This window comes from Bombus terrestris, chromosome 4 (genome assembly GCF_910591885.1).
Source record: "Bombus terrestris chromosome 4, iyBomTerr1.2, whole genome shotgun sequence".
Lineage (NCBI taxonomy): Eukaryota > Metazoa > Arthropoda > Insecta > Hymenoptera > Apidae > Bombus > Bombus terrestris.
In genome coordinates this window covers 3,763,758-3,778,146 of record NC_063272.1, presented here as the reverse complement: position 1 = coordinate 3,778,146, position 14,389 = coordinate 3,763,758, and the positions used below count along the sequence as shown (strand labels likewise).

At 32.6% G+C, this 14,389-nt stretch overlaps 1 protein-coding gene across 4 annotated transcripts in view; it reads left to right on the top strand.

Moving 5' to 3' along the window:
• The first annotated feature begins 3,652 nt into the window (after window positions 1–3,652).
• The window catches only part of LOC100647094 (zinc transporter 1), a 29,907-nt gene continuing 19,170 nt past the window's right edge, over window positions 3,653–14,389 (top strand). Inside the window, exon 1 of one of the 4 annotated variants that reach the window (XM_003394832.4) lies at window positions 3,653–3,810. The gene's annotated coding sequence lies outside the window, so the exon portion shown is untranslated. Of the gene's footprint in view, window positions 3,811–13,497; window positions 13,640–13,902; window positions 14,373–14,389 lie in introns of those variants that run through there. The other 3 variants (XM_003394831.4, XM_020862919.2, XM_003394830.4) reach the window with 3 other exon arrangements.

The following is a 14,389-nucleotide window of genomic DNA, read 5'->3' as shown; positions in this document are numbered from 1 at the left end:
AACATACCCAATGGGTCAGCAGACTTGTCACAGCAAGAGGCAAAAACCTCCTGAAAAGCATAACCACCAACAATCTCAACTACCTCACTACATATGAACCCACATACTGGCCCACTGACACTAACAAAATCCCCGATTTACTCGACTTCTTCATAATCAAAAATATCTCGCCCAGATATGTCCAAATCAACTCCTCGACTGAACTCTCTTCCGACCACTCCCCCGTAATAGCAACAGTCGGTTCAGCAATAATCGAGAACCCACCTAATGGCCTTATTCACAACCAACTCACCAACTGGCAGTTCTTTAGAGAAGTCTTCAACCGCTCAACCTCTGCTGCAATCTCACTAAAAACAAAGGAAGATATCGAAACTGCCACAGAATACTTAAACACGAGCATAATAAACGCTATCCGCTCCTCAACACCTATTAAGACTTCTATCAGTAAACACGAATATCCCCATTACATATTAAACAAAATCACAGAAAAACGAAGACTAAGCAGAGTATGGTAAACCCATAGAATATCGGACGACAAACGCAAGCTAAACAACGCAACCAGGAAGTTAACCAAAATCATTAAAAAATACAAAAATGACTGTTTCCAAAAGTACCTCGTCAATTTGTCCCCCTCTGCCGACTCCAACTACTCACTATGGAAGGCCTCCAGGAAACTCACGCGTCTCCCGCAAATAATTCTACCAATTCGCTGTCCGCAAGGCGAATGGGCACGAAGCCCTATAGAAAAAGCCAACCTCTTCGCCAACTACCTATCCAACGTTTTTAAACCTCATTCCTCCAATACCGATCCGGAAATAGCAGAATACCTGCATTCTCCCTTCCAAATGTCTCTCCCCATTAAACCTTTAACTTCTTTAGAGGTTACTGAATTAATCCATCGTCTGAACTCCAGGAAAGCACCTGGACATGATCAAATAAGTAACAAAGCAATTAAGGAACTACCTTTAAAAGGGATTGCACTCATTTCTTCAATCTTCAACGCAATTCTTCGCCTTGAATACTATCCCAAAACCTGGAAAACGTCACAAATTAAGCTCATCCCTAAACCCGGAAAACCAATACACGAAACTAGCTTCTATCGCCCCATTAGTCTTCTACCCACTTTGTCAAAACTATTCGAAAAGTTGCTAACGAATCGACTCCTTCCACTCCTAGAGGATCTGAAAACCCTGCCAGATCATCAATTCGGTTTTCGGAAGCAGCATTCCACCATAGAGCAAATCCACCGAATAACACACAATATCAGCTAAACCCTCGAAAAGAAAAAATACTGCTCAGCGGTATTCCTTGATATTCAACAGGCATTCGACAAAGTATGGCATGAAGGGCTTCTTTACAAACTTAAAAAAGTCCTACCACACACTTACTACTCCATCCTAAAGTCCTGCCTAACCAATAGGTAATTCATGGTTAAATACGCAGATGCCATTACCACAACTTTCCCAATAGAAGCGGTCATACCCGAAGGCAGTGTCCTCGGACCCCTTCTGTTCTCCATCTACACTGCCCATTTTTCAATATCGACAGAAATAACCATAGCAACATTTGCCGACGACACAGCGCTATTAGCGTCCCACGCCAATCCGATAATAGCTTCATCCGATTCGACTCAATGAAAAAGTGGTTCTATAAATGGGGCTTCAAAATTAATGAAAAAGAATCCACACATGTAACCTTCACGCTGCGAAAACAAACCTGCCCACAGGTCTCCATTAACAATATAACAGTTCCCAACAAGGACACAGTCAGATACCTGGCATGACTCTGGACAGGAGATTAACCTGGAAACAACATATCGTAGACAAATCTAAACAACTCAGGGACAAACTCAAAAAATTTTATTGGCTCCTTGGCCGTCGCTCCAACCTAAGCACGCAGAACAAAATTACGCTCTGTAAGACCGCAATAAATATAAGACCACTGTCTGGACCTACGGAATCCAACTATGGGGAACAGCAAGTAATTCCAACATTGAAATACTCCAACGCTTCCAATCGAAAACGCTAAGAGCCCTATTAAATGCACCCTGGTATGTTACAAACGAAACAATCCACCGCGACCTCAAGATATCTACAGTCAAAGATGAAATACACAAGTCCAGAAGCAGATATAACACAAGAGTCAACAACCACCACAACCCATTAGTCACCCAACTACTAGACACGACGGACTAGATCCGCAGACTAAAAAGAAAATACCCTCTAGATTAAATCCTTAGTTTCCACTAGAACCAACAGTATAAAACTATTCTAAGCCATGTCATTGTATCACGCCAAATGAAGTTACTGAAAATTCTCAACGAGAATTGATTGTAAATATTTTAATAAATAAATTAAAAAAAAAAAACGTGGTTGATAAATAAGTGATTCCGTTCATGTGGCGATCGTTCGTTGACGAAGGCAGACTAAGACTTTCCTTGCTCTCGAAAGAAGGCTCTTCGCGAAGGTGCGGTCCGAGGAAAAATTGAGGCTTGAGGCTTGCTGCAAATTTATTATGTACAAGCGCCGGAGAGAGGAGACCTGTTACACATGATCCTTTGTAGTTTAGCAACAAGTAAAAGGCTGTCCTTCTAGGTTTGGGAGGATTTAATTTCTCTTACAGTAGTATATGATATTGCCCCTGATCTAAACTAATGACGGTAATATTAGAGATTGTCAAGTCCTTTGGATCCACAGTCAGTACATATATACTCATCACAGGTTATGCATTGTATAGTACGAAGCACAATCTTCATTTAAGTGGCTTATACTATATTTCTCGTGACGATATACTCAAATGTCATTTTCGTTATTATTTTTTCTAACTTTATTGGTTTATTTCTTTAACTGCTTTCGTTATCGTTATTATCGTTATTATCTGAATCGTTATTATCAAACGATTAAAGACAGCAACACATATGTATTAGAAAGTAGAAAGTAGTTTTTTCAGTAGACGATATTTTACATAATGATTTTTCTTCGTATGTCAACGTTCAAAAGCACACGAACATGATTTTACAATTAAATACGCAAAGAGAAATGATCACTAAGTTTTGAGATATAAAACAAATAGGTACCATTTATATATTTCTTTATGTAACTTATCTACTCATTACTAAAATACTGCATGCAATACATTTTCTAGAATTGTCGAGTAAAATTGGAACGCTTGAAAACACGAGAAACTTAATAATTTATTGCAGTGTACGTGTTTTGTAATAAATTTCTGCTGACGCACACTTGGACATGGTGGAAATAGTCGCCAGTTTTTTTTAATTAGTTACGAAGGTAAAGATGATCCGTAAAATTCTATAGAGGTTTTTCCAATATTGTAGTTAAAAAAGAGAAATTCTAAATACATTGCTATTTTTATGACTAAGAACTGCGTATCTTGTTAATAAATTGACTGAAAAGTTTTTTGAGCAAACTTTCTGTGTACATGCAGTGATATAATAGTTCCCGATAAATAAAGTCAAATGAAAAATTACATGAATTGTATCTCCTCCCATAGACTTTTGACTTTCAACAATTAGATACAAGTGATGGCCATTCTGTTATCACATAGCTGTCATGGTTCCATGTTTGTATGCTGATTGTCCGATAATGAAAATGATAATCTTGGGTTATCGGGTGCTGCCTACTTTTCCGATAATTACAATGGTCAAAGATACAGCTCAAGCAAGCTCGAAGACAAATGTTCGATCGCTGTCAAGTCATTTGCGACTGTCTCGTTCAACATCGGTGAAAGTTTAACGAGGGGGAAGCGTTTTTTTGCGTTACACCGTGAATATCAAGAGAAATTAAGAAGATTGTAAGTTATTTTCTGTAATATATCGTATAATAGTATTATTATATTATTAGGTTAGTGACGTTAATTATGCAAAGAATAGTAGACAAATAACATGGGTTGCGAAACATTTTTTTTCCAAATGATTCGACTTCTCTGTGTTTATTTCTTCAAGTCGTGTTGAAATATCAGAATCGTTCCGTAGATAAGAAAACTGCTAAAAACAGTAAGCGGTATGATAAGTGGTACGACGAAAAAGAAAAGATTGATCTTTAGAGGAAATATTGTTACATAAATTAATTCGTTTAGATGATAAGATTTCATGTTAATCAGTCTATTTAGTCTATTCTTTTCTAATATTTTAGTACACTGAATAAAATGTTTTGACGATAACTTTGCCAGTAGTCAGTGTTAGAATAGTATACCAATTTGCAAATTGTACAAATAATGAATGAATGAATTAGCAAACTATAAATTTAGATTATCCATTAAAATATATGGTAACAATATATTTTACTATTTACTGTTGTATTTACTACATATCTAACGTGTATCAACTAAATGAAATCAACTAAATGTCTGCCTCCTATGTGAAGGGATAAATATAACGGTGGAAAGAATTTTTCCTCAAGGCCATTTTTTCGCGAGATTCTCATATACAAAATTAAAATATGAAAAATGAGTTCTATTGATATTCAACATCTATACATTCAGAGTGAATTATATAAAACAAACATTAATAATAGTAGGTAAGTTTTTAAAATTACAAGGAATCGATTCCTATATAAATGTAACGCATTACTGTTGCTCCCTTTTAAAGTTAGGTTATTAGTTAGGCAAAGTTAGGAAATATGTACAGAGAAGAAAAAAGAAACTTTCGAAACACGTCGAAACTAAAGAGGCTAATTAAGTTTTTTTTTAAATATTGTAAAATCATACATGTCTTTACGCGTTGGCCGATGTTTTCCGTTGTTCCAGGAAAGTATTAAGTTTCTCACGCCAAAAAATCAACTCTGGAGATATTCATTATTATTGTTGTTTTATTTCAAAAGCATATTAGCGACAACACATTTTCTTAACGATATTATGGCCTATAACCCGCCGCTATTTAGCCTTACCATAATTTACGAGTAGACTGGGCATCGATGGGAACCTCGAACAGGATGCTTGAGTGAATGTTTAAAAAATCGATAGTTGACAACTCGAAATTGCCAAGCTGTGAAGTGAAAGATAGTTTGCTTGTGGCAAGCGATCTGCCAACTATCTTGACTTGAGTAATTGTTTGTTTTTGAATCCAAATTGGTGATCTGATATTAATTTTTCCTCCTCTATTAAGAATCTAAAACGGACGCGATTTTGGGAATTCTGGTTGGTACTAAGCTTTCGGCGAGTTTTCTACTGTCTGCCTGAGAGTAGAAATTTTCCAAGATACTCTCAAATGGGCACACAATTCGACAATAAGATCATCAATTTGGATTGAGAAACAAACACTCCACGATAGAGGAAATGCACAGGCCCGTCAACGAAATTTTACTAGCAATAGGAAAGAAACAATACTGTACAGCCCTCTTCATGGATATCGAGAAAGCATTTGACACAGTGAACCTCTTACAAACAATCAAAAACATTTCCTGGAACAAATCTACCACTTAATCAAATCATACCTAAGCAACAGAACCTTCGTAGTAAAAATAAAGGACGTATATTCTGAAGTTAAAGACATCAATGTAGGGGTACCGCAAGAAAATGTCTTAGGACCAATATTATGTACACTATGCACGGCCAACATACCAAGAACTACCAACAGCAAAATACTGACATTCGCGGACGACACGGCCGTATTAGTCAGGCACACTACTAGAAGAGCATATCACAAAAATAGAAAAATGGTTACAAGAAAAAGAAATAAAAGCAAACCCGAGTAAATGCAATCATATTACATTTCACTACGATAACGAAAACCACCAATATCCAATCGAATGGATACACGCACATAACACAAACAAGGCAAGTTAAGTACGTAGGACTCCCACTGAGGCACTCAACTTACATGGAAGCAATACACTAAATCAATTGTAGACAAAATATGGATAAAAAGATGACAGATGTACTGGCTAACTAGTCGAAACTCTAAACTCAGCATGGAAAATAAACTAAAAATTTACAAGATGATAATAAAACCAATTTGGACGTACGGAATACCACTATGGGGGACAGCAGCAATGTACACACACAATGTCACATAAATAAACTAGAGTCGTTGGAATCGAAGATACTCAAAACAATAGTCAACGCCTCATGATATGTCATAAAGGAGGATATACGCGAAGACCTAAAAATATCAACGGTCAAAGGAAAAAACGGCAGGTACGCAAAAAAATACAAGGAAAGAACGGCGACACATCCAAACCAGATGGCTGTTGAAACGAACAAAATTCTCATATAAAGAAGACTAAAGAAAAAACACTCCACCGACCTCACTAAAGAAATAAAATAGAATTCGAAGATTGTATCCCGCTAGAGGTAGCCATCCACATGTTATTTAGCAATCAAGCTAGAAAAATGTACCGAATGTCTAGCTGGACAAATTGTAAAGTACAAATCAAATAATAATAATAAAAAAAAAAATTCGCCAGTATTCTTGAGAGAAACTACCAAAAGAAACTCTCAAATGAACACTTACAATTAGCATAACGCGTGCAAAGGTCAATGGATAACGAGCTAGAGCAACTTTGATGAAGTCGCATTAAGACGACAATAGCGATCAGAGGAGCGGACATTTCAGAGCTCAAAAGCTATTACTACGACCGGATGTTGGTAACTAACTCTTTGACGACCTATTCTAAAGTTTGTTGCGGAATTGTATACATATTGTGTTGTTTCAATGTATAGAACATTTAAAGCGATAAAGATATGCTAAAACATGTGATTAGTGATAGTAATGGGAAATTCAACAGGTACTTATAAATTCGAATCAAATCTAATACCCAAGGTTCGTTCTAAATATAGAACCTCGATTTTCTATAAATTGTTTTATCTACTAAATATTACGCATTCTGTGTAATTTTGTACTTTCTAATTTTCTATAGTTAAATGCATAAAAATCCGCAGTCTATTCATAAGAAATTCATTGTACTTGCCAAATATTCGATCTTTACGAACTGGTTTTGAATAATGGAACAGGAATTTGCAGGTTTAGATAACTATTTTAATATTCGAACGAATCGAGCCATCACAAGTAAGTATATGTAAGTATTAGGTCATCCCATAAGTTCGTTCCGTTTTTCGAGCGGTTATATATGTTAAGATTGTTTACATACCTTTCAGTTTCATGAAAAAATGTAATCCCCTCTCGTTGTACAACTTCTTCCCATTTTTCAAGTGCATTGGTCCCTTATCGCCGTATGTTTATAAATCGACACATGAAATGTATACACAAAAGTGGGCACGAACTTATGGGATGACCTAATACATTACAAATGTAAACGTATTGCAGAGGAACTGCATGTGATTAAATTATGAAGTTGTGAATCTTATAAGACATATTGCTTTTATAGAACCTATTACTTTTCATTCGGTATCAAGCTAAAATAGATTAATTTTTACAATATCGGTATTGGATAGTGGATATATCTCATTTCTGATTATTAGAATGTGTCAATACTTAAAAATCTTTTGTAATATAATAATAATATCAAAATAATGAAAATAGTTTTTGAAAGAATATTTACACATAAACATCTTTAGTGTTCGAAATGTATGAACGAGGAACGATATGTTCGATGTTTGACGAAGCATCAAGATTATATCTTGAAATATTTAAGTGGACAAGATTTTTTCTTTCCAGTTCTTTCATTTTTGAACCATAAGTCACATCAATTTTTTTTTAAATGGTAGATAATTCGATCAATTAAGATAACGAATAGCAGACAGTCTAACATTAATGCAAATAATGGTATTTAAATGTGGATGTATGTATAGCAGTAAATAGAAATAGAAATACATATAGTAAATAGTAAAATATATTGTTCTTATGTACGTCTTTTAAGATGTACATTAAGTTTATAATCTGATAATTCCAATTCCATGAAAAGGTAGTAAATATTGCTTGTAAATAATCATTCATCATTAATTTGTACACTTTGTGAAATGCAAATACTATTACAAATTGACTAAAATGTCCAGATGCTTATGGATGTTCCAAGTACAAAAACAGTAATTTTCACGCCAAATTATAGGGTAACGGGCGGAAAGGTTAACTAAACAGTATCGAAGGTCAACACGTAAACGGGCGATTTGTCAATAGTAGAATCGAGTAGAACCTCGTTTATCTATAATAATAGTTCATTTATGTATCTGTATCTCACGTATGTATCTAAAGCACTCATTCCAATTTTTCTTATTATATACGTAATATTCTTCTTCAAATATCAAAATCTCTGAATCTTTGAAAGTATTTTGGATAAAAACAGATAATTATATATATATTAGTATATTCGTTATAAAAATATTTGATTGTACATGTATGTATTGGGCCGCCCGGGAAGTTCGTTCCAATTTACATTTCGATTTCAATTTGATATACATTTGTGGGACTATATAAGTGCCATTTTGTTCCACAACCTTTCTTCATCTTTCACGCAACTTGAATATTCCACCCTTCTACAACCTCTCAGGTTTTTCGGCGAAAAACTTTGCAATATGATCTTTCATGTCGACCAAATTCCTTAAGAATCGGAACGAATTTTCCGGGCGACCCAATATAATTGGAATTACGCTCGACTGTAGTTCGGATAATAAAGGATCAGCATTAACTCTTGTTCGTATAAACGATATGACGCGACCGTAATCTGCAGATATATAAATAAGGTTCTATTATATTTTATTGTACTGTACGGAATGCATACTGTACTCAGTAATTGGGGAAAAATAACTTTCGACAAGTTCAAACATTCCTCTTTAAACGTGTCATTCCTACTAAACATGCGTAAAAGACACATACATCTACACATAATGTTTATATTCTTGACTGTCTAGGTCGTTTAAATGAATTTCCTGTAATTTTTATCTATACGTCAGACTATTATCAATGATTGTATTATGGAATGCAGTATCAATAAAATACTACATTTTTACATCAAATACGAAATGTATAAAAAACGGTTTGAATTTCTTTTTCCAAAAATTGTGAGCTAACGATTTTATTATCTTTTGTTGATTCTATTATGCGTAATACATCGTTATTTCTATTTATTTTTTACGTGTCTTATTATTATTTTTTTCATTATCATTATTGTTATGTTTATATATTGGTGATTTAAAAGAGTAGTCATGTATAGTATTTATGAAGACACGTGAAGCACATTTGATTATTTTGGATTGAATTTCTGATATAAAGCGTAGTTATATAGATATAAAGATATATTTATTTATATTATTTATAGATATATTAATTAGATTATAGATATAAAGCATATATTTATTTCGTTTTAAATAAATAGGAGATATTTTAATATAGAATAAAATTTCTTTGTATTACATATAATAATTATTTAGAAAACGGTGTACTTTATGAATTTCAATGACTTTAAGATCTTTTGTGAACAAGTATAAAATCAACATCCGGAATAGCTTGAGTTAGATATGTATACATATATGTGGTAACCGCTCGAATTCTATTTTGAAGATATTTTTAATACAAAAATAATTTTATGTTTAATAAACATTAGGCCATAAAATTAAAGTGTCACCAAATCTTGATCAAGATGTTGTCGATATTTAAATTGCTGTAATTCCACGAAAAAGAATCGTACAATAGACTACCTAGACTCATTTTACTTTTCTGAACTTTTTTAAAGATCCCTTTTTGTTGTAAAACGATGTGAGAAATTTAAGTTGTTTCCTTCCTTTCCAAATTTTACAAATTCAGGAGACTCTACGGAGTTTTACAAATTCTTTCTGAGATTCGTTTTGAAATGGTTTTATAAACGTCTCCCATTTAAAACGAAATTATAAGAGACTGATGCGCTATCTTTTTTGCTGTTTTATCCCACTTTAAATGAAAAATGTGCCGCTAGTATTGGAATAACTCAAGACAGACCATCGAGGAGGTTGCATGGTCGAATCTTGCTTGCATTTATTTATATTTTACATGCCGGCTGTGTAGTGTCTGAGTGTGTGTATAGTAATACAGTATTTTTTCTTCTTCTTTTCTTGTAATTGTTTTATTATTTAATTTTTACTCTACAATTTGTCCAGCTGGACATTTGGTAAATAGTATTACAGTACACAGTATACTTGTGTTTATAGTTAGTGCTATACTTACTGCTATAGTTAGTATTCTATATTATGACATCAATAGGGCATAACACGATACAATAATATAGAATTATGAAAATAAAGAAACATATGGAAAAAAGTAATTTGATTCTACTTCGTTTTGCAACAGAAAAGATTTTATTTTTTTAAAAGATATATTATAAGCTACAATAAAAATCATACAGGATTCGAATATAACTAAAGGATAAGTATCCTGACAAAGAACCAAGATGCAAGGCTAATACAATAAAAGAATTATAGCTCTAAGGATTCAGTAAAATCTCATATATGTAGCACTAATTTATTAGATCTAACAATGTATTTGTAAATGTAATAAAAAGTTCTATGAAGAAGTCAAATATAATGATAATAGTCGAAAGAAATATATAAATAAAAAAAAGTGATCGGGCTCTATACGTTTCGCTATTCAAGCGTACTCATTAACCATGCAGGTATAAAGTGACTTATGAAAGTATGTATTTGAAGATCTATAAAAACCTTTTACGGGTATGTTATGTCTTTGACACAAAATATTGTGAAATATTATCAGTAGACTGCGGATTTTTATGAATTTATGGGAAATCTACATATATATAAACATCTACAGAGTACCCAAAGTAAAGCACTTGTTATGATATTTAGAGATCATATTTCTTTGGTTGTACTTATTTGTAATAATTTGAATTCGCATAAATATCCGAGGAATATTAATGAAATTTCAGAAAACTTTGTATTATATATATTTCATATATCCATAAAAGCTTCTATAGCAAATGCTCAAATGCTTTCACAAGTCATTATATGAATACATGTATAGTCAGTTATGAAAACTTACTTTATTTATCAAAAACTAAAAATGCACTTCGCCACAAAATTATTTATACTTGCATATCAACATTATTATTAATAATTTATTTCGTAGAAAAGTTACAAAAATTAAAATGCTTAATTCACAAAATTCTTAAGATAAAATTTCATTAGACATTATAAAATCTTTAATTTTTTCAGTACTAAGGAGATTGTAAGTACATTATTGAGACTTACTTAGGGAGGGGCGGGGCTATAGATATTAATATAATACATATTAATCCTAAAAGTTTTATGATTTCATATTGATATAATATGTATATGTAGTTTTTGTAACGTTGTATTTTATATTTTTACTTCTTTTATCAATAAATGCGAAAATGAATGAATTGTGTATGAATGAATGAATGAATGAATGAATGAATGAATGAACGAATGATAATGTCTTAAAATGTTTAAGAAATATTGTAGAACTAAGTTTTTTACCATAACATTTTATATTTAAGTAAACAAGTCTATGTAAAGGGGCGAAATGTTTGTGACTGTTCACATCAAAGCTCTCCGATTATCTCTCAGAGAATAGAAATAATTTGCGAATAGAAATGATTAGCAAAATGACTAAACATGTTTGTACAAACCATTGCACCCATTGAATACACATAGAATGACTCACGAAAGTATTTGGTTATTTAATATAGAAAACTTTCATGACTACATTAGTATGTATGTCATGCAAAATTTTTTAAAATTTTATAATACATATATTCATAAAACTTTTTGTGGGAAGTGCTTAAATCAGGGATCATAACAATTATAATCCAAATTAAAAAGTACTTGGAAGCTATTTTCCTTAAAAACAATGTGAAAAATTAGAACGAATAACGTTTTCAAATATAGGAATATAGGAATATTGGAAACGTATTAAAAATGAATTATGCCTTACTTTTGAGGTATTAATTATTTCGAGGTATCAGTAATGCTAATAAAAATTAACGACGGCCAAAAATTATCAAAAAAATATTCTGTCATCGACAATAGTTAGTGGTAAGCAAATAAACTTTGACTATTTATAATGGTTATTTGTAACCAGAATATTTAAAAATTATTAATTTGTACCTAGTTATTTAATTTGTTGAGAAGCTTTTTTAAGATTTAGTGATCACTATCTTCCATCTAATAAAAACTTAACCTTTTTTAGGAATCTTTCCAGTAAGAATTTAAAAAATAACTAATTACACTATTCAACACGTCCCTAATTTTCTAAGCTTCAATAGACGATTTTTGTAGATCTGTGAGTTAAACACGAATGTGCAAACCGTTTTTTTTTTAGAACCGACAGTTTTCGAAAAAATCAATTTTGAAAAAAATTACAAAATTTTCAACTTTGGATATGTTTTGTGCTGTTAGAGTAGCAGTTACCGAGTTGCGGTTGGGTCGAGAAAATTCTGTGGACTCTTTTGAACAAAATGATATGTATTGTTAATGCATTATAAACATTTAAATATATTTAAATAATGATCAATGCGGAAAAGGCGCCTAATATGCACCCAACACTAGCTCGTGGTAGATAAGATACTTTGGTTCAGGAAAGTATCAAGAAAAATTAGAAAATCATGTTTTGATTTCAACGTAAAAGTGTAAAAACGAAGAAGTTTGACAAAACACGTACCGTGGCGGCGGCAATGGTACTCAATTTCGGCGGTTAAGGACCGCGCGCGTTTATTGGTTCCATTAGGCCGAATGGCAGGCGAGACATCCGCCAACATTGAGTACCACTGCCGTTGTCATGTATTTCGACAAATTGCGTCGCTTTTATATTTTTATCTTTTTTTTATTTTTTTATTATTTAATTCTTTTCATTCTCAATTTGTCCAATTTGGACATTTGGTAGAATTGCTTTTATATTGGAAACAAAAGACGATTTTCTAATTTTGCTTGATACTTTTCGTAACGAAAATATCTACTCTATGGCGTATTATGGTTAGATTTTTTGCTAGAACTTCTGGAATAAATTGAGAAATGTAAGCAAAAAATGGCGCGTTTTAGTAGAGTACACATTATTTTTCCGTCCCAAATGCAATTGCATAGCTTTTACTCTACAAGCCTAGAATATCTCCAAAATTGAAAATTTGCAATTTTTTTCAAAATTTATTTTTTCGAAAACTATAGATTCCAAGAAAAAAACGTGTTGGAGATTTGTGTTTGGCTCACAAAAGTATACGAGAGTCATTTACTGAAGGTTACAAAATCGAAAAAAAGTTCAAGTTTATTGAACAGTATTGTTTTGGTCCTTAATTAAGATCAAATAAGTTATTTCTTAATAACTTTCTATTTTAGCTAACTTTCTAATAGAGTAATAAATAATTTCGATTTTGAATATTGTATTTCATATATTTTCAAGTTACAAACGATATACCCGAAGTATATACAATTGGTTCAAATAAATAATTTCATGAGTCACAGTATATCGTCATGTACCCATTTATCCAATGCAACATCATTATGAATATTTCGTCTGGTGAATTTTTTCACTCTCGTCTTCTCGCTCGCGAAGTTACTTGGCCCCAGGAAAAAAGCAATAACCTCATTGAAGCAGGAATACAGTGGTTCTTTCCGTTCAAGTCCGTTATCACAACGGAGCGTACGTCACAAAGCATAACAAGCTGTGTGGTTCGAGGGGACAGAAGTGGTGGAGTGCTTGATCGACTCGACTGAAGGCGAAGTGACGGTAAATCGTTGTTTCGTGTGGATTTACGGAGTGTCGAGTTTTCATATTGTAGGAGAATCCTTGATTATCCGAACTAGTCGTGATATACATTCTTTAGATAATCGAATAATTTTGTTTCGTATGACTTATATATATTTCGGACAATTTGATATCACATATAATATATAACATAACATTATAAAAATTAAAATAAACACTAATTATAACATAATATTAAATAAAATAAAATTATATTTCCTAATACTATAATAGTTTTAATATATATTAAGTGAGAGTAGATAAATTTAGATTTAGATGTATCAATGTATCTGTGCATTCTCTATTTTCATTTCTCAATCTTTCTCATTTGGGACCACGCCCAAATTTTTCATTAATTGATGTTTCGATAATTAATTGTTTCATTTGAAGCCAATCTGTCAAACCATCTGAAGACAACTCGACCACGTGGCTTTGGCAATCGCGTTGTACTTTATATCTTTCTTTCGGTATCGCGCGTGTGACGAGTGTGACGATCCATCCGTCGACTGTGTCGTTTGCAGTCGTGATAGATGTACATTTCTGTCACTTACCGCGAATAATCAAGAGTTTTAAAGAATTTCTGAACACCACGCATACTTTGGAGATATTGAAAAGGAGTATTAGAATCGTTTGTTTAAATAAGTGTAGTCTGTGTATAATAGAGTGTATGAATGTGTATTGTACAGTATTGAGTATGTGAATGTGTATGCGTACAGTGAGTAATGAAATCAT